Here is a 6,537-nt window from a genome sequence, read left to right as displayed (position 1 = left end):
TTTACAGATGAGGAAACGGAGGCTCAGCAACCGTAGGCGACCGTTCTGTGATCACCTGGCAGAGGCAGGAGCCACATCCAGCTCTTCTGACACTTCCTGCCTTGCACCAAGTCCCCAGGCCATTCCTTTGGTCTGGTGGTTAATAAAAAGAAAAGGAAGCTCTAATCTCCTTTATCTTTGCCTCTCTAAGACATGAAACAAGGCCTGACAATTTGTTGGCTCTCAAAATATCTGTTCACTGGATATTATGGAATTCCTTCTCAAAATATCTGTTCACTGGATATTACGGAATTCCTGACGGATTGTCCACAAGGTGTCTCTCAAGTGGTAAAAGGTAATTCTCTCTCCTGGTTCAAGAGCTTCAAACCAAAAAAAAAAAAAATTCCTGGAAGCAAAACAGAAGAAACCCTCAGTCCTGTCATTAGCAGGCATTCCCGGAACTCACATGTGGGCACACGGGAGGAGGCATCTGAGGGAAGGGAGGCCAGAGATCTCAGCAGTAGCCATGGATGGGTTTCCCAGCTGGTCCCAGCAGGCCAGCCTCGCGTGACTGACTTCTGTAGCTTGAGGTGTAGATTTCAGAAGAAAGAAGCCAAGCCCTGTGAATGTGTCTTTGTTGCCTCAGAGGCAAGGAGTTGCCAGGATCTGTGGTTTGGCTGCGGAATGAGCAGTGGAAGCACTTTCTCTTCCATTAGATCTGCAATAACAGCCTGGCTGATCCCAGTCCTGTAAGTTCCTGGCAAGGCAAGCATTTTCCATCTTACTTCACTGATGGCTTCCCTGAACCTCGGGTTTCCCCAGTCCCAGAAGTCTGTGTGGTGAAAGTCCCCTCAGGTATCATCATCATTATACTTTTTCTTTTTTTGGAAAAGGTTTATTGAATACTCACCTTTTATTCATTCACTTAAAATATTGTTGGAACCCTACTGTGTTCTATATGTTTTAAACGTTCATTTGTTAATATGATTACAACCTCACGTTGATTTTACCCACACATTACAGATGAAAAGGCTGAAGCCACGTGAGTTGTGATAAGAAGTCCGCAGCTGCAGAGTTGAACCAGTTACTCTTGCTGTGGAATAAACTGCCCCGAAATACAGAGTGTTAAGATAATAGAAACACGTTAAGCTTAAAATTCTGGGCATCAACAATTTAGGATGCTTTCACAGTGTTGGCTAAGTTCTGTTGTACATTGGTGGTCGCTCTGGGTTGGTTAGGCAAGAAGCTGAATGGTTGGCTAGCTGGTAACTGGAGTCCCTCGGGTCTCCTCCACAAGATCGTCTATCTTCCAGGAGACTGACGTGGCCTTGTTTTCACTGTGGATGCAAGAATCCAAAAGCAGATCAACCTAATTCAAGTATCATTATTCTTCCTCCCCTGGTTTTCCCAGACCTTTCCTTTCACCAGAAGGCTGAGCCAGGATCCTCGTTTGTGGGGACTTGGCAGCCTCCTGCTCTAACTCAGCAGAGGCTCTTAAAGGCTCTAACTTCCCGTGAATTTTATTTGGTCACTTACACCTGTTTACATTTCAGCAACTTTTGTCATTGCACCATGTTTCCCCCGATCTTTTGTATCTCTACCTTGGGCTCTTGATTACTCTTGAAATTAATTCCAAAATGTTTTGTCATAATTGTTTAAAATAGACTCTATTTTTTAGAGAAGTTTTAGGTCCACAGCAAAATCGAGTGGAAAGTACAGAGAGTTCCCTTATACCCCCTGCGCTCACACATGCGTGGCCTCCCCACCATCAACATCCGCAACCAGAGTGGCACATTTGTTACAGTTGAGGAACCCACCCTGACACATCATTATCACTCAACGTCCTTAGTTTACATTAGGGGTCACTGTTGGTGTTGTACGTTCTGTGTGTTTTGACAAATGAATGATGGCATGTATCCACCATAATAGTATCATACAGAATAGTTCCACCACCCTAGAAATCCACTGTGTTCCATCTATTCATCCCTCCCTGCTCACTAGCCCCTGGCAACCACAGATCTATTTTTTACTCTCACCGCAGTTCTGCATTTTCCAGAATGTCATAGTTGGAATCATACAATATGTAGTCTTTTCAGATTGACTTCTTTCACTAAGTAATAATATGCATTTAAGGTTCCTCTAAATCTCTTCATCGCTTAATTGTCCATTTCCTTTTAGCACTGAATAACATTCCATTGTTGGGATGTACCACATCCATTCACCTACTGAAGGATGTCTTCATTGCTCCCAAGTTTTGGCAATTATGAAAAAATCTTCTATAAACATCAGTGTGCAGGTTTTTGTGTAGACATGCGTTTTCAACTCATTTGGGTAAATACCAAGGGGCACAATTGCTGAATCGTGTGAAACTGACCAACTGTCTTCCAAAGTGGCTGTAGCTAACTGAGTCACCTTGCTGTAGAGCAGAAATTAGCACAACATTGTAAATCAACTATACTTCAATAAAAATTTTTTAAAAATGGCTGTACCACTTTGCATTCCCATCAGCAATGAATGAGAGTTCCTGTTGCTCCACACCCCGTTCAGCATTCTGTACTGTCAGTGTTTCGAATTTTGGCCATTCTAATGAGTGTGTAATGTTGTTTTAATGTCATGATTTTATCAGCTAGACTGTAACATTTTTCTGGAGCTTGTACTTTCCTTGATATTTGTTTTTCCTGTCCCTTTCCTTCTTTCCTCTTATAATATCTTTGTACATTACAGGATGTTATGGTGGTTCCTTTTTAATTTCTTTTTATAGAAGCAGGTGATATTTTCCTGTATTAGATTTTTGCTTTCTTATATATGTTACTTGCCTGCATTAGTCCACCATTTACGCTGAAAATGGTGACGCAGAAGGAAGGGGAGAGATAAGGCACTTCCATAGTTCTCTTCCTTTCAGTCCTTCCTTACTCATCAGGAAGGTGAGAGTGTAGGTAGAATGTGTGCATATCAGAAGTAAAGTGAGGTACTTCCCTGGTGGCGCAATGGTTAAGAATCCACCTGCCAGTGCAGGGGACACGGGTTCGAGCCCTGGTCCGGGAAGATCCCACATGCCGCAGAGCAACTAAGCCCGTGTGCCACAACTACTGAGCCTGCGCTCTAGGGCCCGTAAGCCACAACTACTTAAGTCCACGTGCCTAGAGCCCGTGTTCCACAACAAGAGAAGCCACTGCAATGAGAAGGCCGCGCACCGCAACAAAGAGTAGCCCCTGCTCACCACAACTAGAGAATGCCCGCGTGCAGCAACTAAGACCCAATGCAGCCAAAAATAAATAAATAAATAGATAAATAAATTTATCTTTAAAAAAAGAAGAAGTAAAGTGAAAAGAGCTGAGCTCATCGTGCGCAGTGTTTCTACTGTTCTGGTAAAGACCAAATATATCTGCATGTGTGAGCTACAAAATATGAATTGTGTAATTTCAGTGATTGTGCATATAAGTTAAATGCTCTTATATTTAATACCTTAAAACATTGCACAATATAAGGATGAATGGTAAAATTCACACTAATAATATTAAATTTTAACTTTACTTACAAAAACATTAACTAGTAAATAAAAAAATCGTAAGTCGAAAGACAACACAGGAGAAAGGAAAAGCTTTATATTTTAGGACCTTTAATGGCACTTTTCCCCTCATTTTTGAACAAGGGTCTTGCATTTTCACTGTGCACTTGGCCCAACAAATTAGGTAGCCAGCCCTGCATAGGAGGTTAGTGCTGAGAAGACCCTACAGATTATCTAGCTCAATCCCTTCACTGGACAAGGAAGATGAGGCCCAGAGAAGTGAAGTGACATCTTGCTCAGGAAATGAAAAGAGAAGGGTAGGTTGGGAGGAACTTCATCCATCTTCAGACCTTGAGGAGTGAGCTAGGGGTTTACTGAAACACGCTAAATCCAGAGGGACCCACATCTCCCGATCTGTCCTTGTCCAGGTTTCCTGATGCCCACCGGCTCCCACATGATCTGAGGGTTCCCAGAGCCAGCCTTGTCTCCAGGGTTCAAGGGCAGTGGAGCCAAGCTCCCAGCATTCTTTGCAGCTCTGCGTATTTTGGCCACATTCTGACCATCCTTGATTCCCCCGCTAGGCATCACTCCCACACATTTAATGGCCAGACAATATCTTACACCACCAATTGTGTCCTGCCAACCCTGGGCACCTGGGGACTTTCAACAGACATGTGTTCTGTTCTTGGGAATGTTAGGCTTCTAGTAAGTCCATAAGGCTTTTAAAAGTTTGGGAAATGCTGTATAGCACAAGGAACTCTTCTCGATACTCTGTAATGACCTATATGGGAAAAGAAGCTTAAAAAAGAGTGGATATATGTATATTTATAACTGCTTCACTTTGCTGTACAGCAGAAACTAACACAACATCGTAAATCAACTATACTCCAATAAATTTTTTTAACATCTTTATTGGAGTATAATTGCTTTACAATGGTGTGTTAGTTTCTGCTTTATAACAAAGTGAATCAGTTATACATATACATACATCCCCATATCTCCTCCCTCTTGTGTCTCCCTCCCTCCCACCCTCCCAATCCCATCCCTCTAGGTGGTAACAGAGCACCGAGCTGATCTCCCTGTGCTATGCGGCTGCTTCCCACTAGCTATCAATAAATTAAAAATAATAATAATAATAAAATAAAATAAAATGGATACTTAAATGAATCGTTCAAGGTGGGGTTTAGGGGAGAACAGGAAGTCCTGATGCAGTGTCCTGAATCTTCCTCCCCTGGACAAATGTCTTCTTTTCTATGAAGAAAAAACAGTAGGGGAATGAAGAGAGTGCTAAGAGGACTGAATTGGGAAAGATGTGAAGCCTTTTCCTGTTTTTCTGGTAAAATCCTTGCTGTGAGGCTCGGAAATGCTGATTTTGAAAGATTTAACAATTACTTTGCTGGCAACTGATCGAATAACACATGTAACAGGAGCCTTTTATCAGATGTCACGTCATATGATATTCCAGCCGGCACTACACACACACACACACACACACACACACACACACGCACACACACATGCACACACATTTTGTTTCACTTCTACAGGGAATAAGAAGAAAATGGACACTTTCCCTCAAATTACAGTGAGATATTTTTACCCTCCCCTACATCCCTAGAGCCCACGTCATTCCCAAAACACAGCAATGTTTGAAAGGACACCATGTACCATTTCATTCCTTTGAGGGGAAACATGGTTTTGAACTCCACCCGGCCTTCCCTCCACCTTCATTAAAACTCTAGAAGTACATTTTCTTCGAATGATATGTTTTCTGGGATTTCTTGATGTTGCCTGAAAACTACTTCTTTCAAAACGTTTTGGCCCAGGCCACGGCTAGCATGCAGTGACAAAGCCAATTGGGACTGGGGTTGCGTAGAAGGGAAAAGGGCCTCTTCAGGGGCCATCACACCCTCTCTCAGCTTTCAGGCTGCTCATACTTTCCTGGGAAACGTCCTTTCCAGCCACCACCAGCCACAGGGTTTACAAACAAGCTCACAGCCTCTGGCTTCCATGCTGGGGGGATAGCTTCAGGCTCCACCCCTGACCCTCTGGCCCTGCCTGGATCGCACCTCTGCCACGCAGCCCTCCCACCAGACCCCTCGCTCTGGTCGGGTTCTTTCTGTCCACCGGCTCCAGTGTGCTGGACTTCAGGATTCTCACTCACTTCCTGAGCTTCCTCACCAGGACTCAGAATTCAGTCCTCCGCCCAGTTCTCCTCATGCTCTTGCAAGAACCAGTTGAAGGGAATTCCCTGGCTGTCCAGTAATGAGGACTCGGCGCTTTCACTGAAGGGGGCCCAGGTTCGATCCTGGTTGGGGAACTAACATCCCGAAAGCTGCCCAGCGTGGCCAAAAAAAAAAGAAAGGAACCAGTTCAAATGCAATGGCCCCTCCAGGCCTCCCTCATTGCTCCCAGAACCATCCTAGAGCATCTAAGCAAGGCCAGGATTCTAGCATTTATCTTCACCTCATCTTTGCTTCTCCCACTCAGGCGCAAGGACATATTTTTCTCTGCCTCCCCGTCCACCCCAATGCCTAGCTCAGAATATGTACGTAGGTGCTCAATAAAGACTAGCTGTACACTACCAAATGTAAAATAAATAGCTAGTGGGAAGCAGCTGCATTGCATGGGGAGATCAGCTCGGTGCTCTGTGACCACCTAGAGGGGTGGGATAGGGAGGGTGGGAGACACAAGAGGGAAGAGATATGGGGATATATGTATACATATAGCTGATTCACTTTGTTATACAGCAGAAAGTAACACACCATTGTAAAGCAATTATACTCCAATAAAGACGTTAAAAAAATAAATATAAAAAGATAAAATAAAAAGATAAGCTGTACAAATTAAAAGTTCTCCACTGCAAGTGCAGAGTTCTTTAACATACCTGCACAAAAACTCAGTAAACATGCGTGGTGGGAACTTCGATTTCAGTTCGATAAATGTCTCTCAGTTGTGTTCTCAGACGCACCCACCCACTCCCCCCAGCATCACTGCAAAGGCCATCAGGGAGGTTGTCACACCCCTGAGACCTGAAAAGTTACGTGGGC

The sequence above is a fragment of the Pseudorca crassidens genome, chromosome 14, assembly GCF_039906515.1.
Source record: "Pseudorca crassidens isolate mPseCra1 chromosome 14, mPseCra1.hap1, whole genome shotgun sequence".
NCBI lineage: Eukaryota > Metazoa > Chordata > Mammalia > Artiodactyla > Delphinidae > Pseudorca > Pseudorca crassidens.
This window is presented reverse-complemented; position numbering follows the sequence as displayed.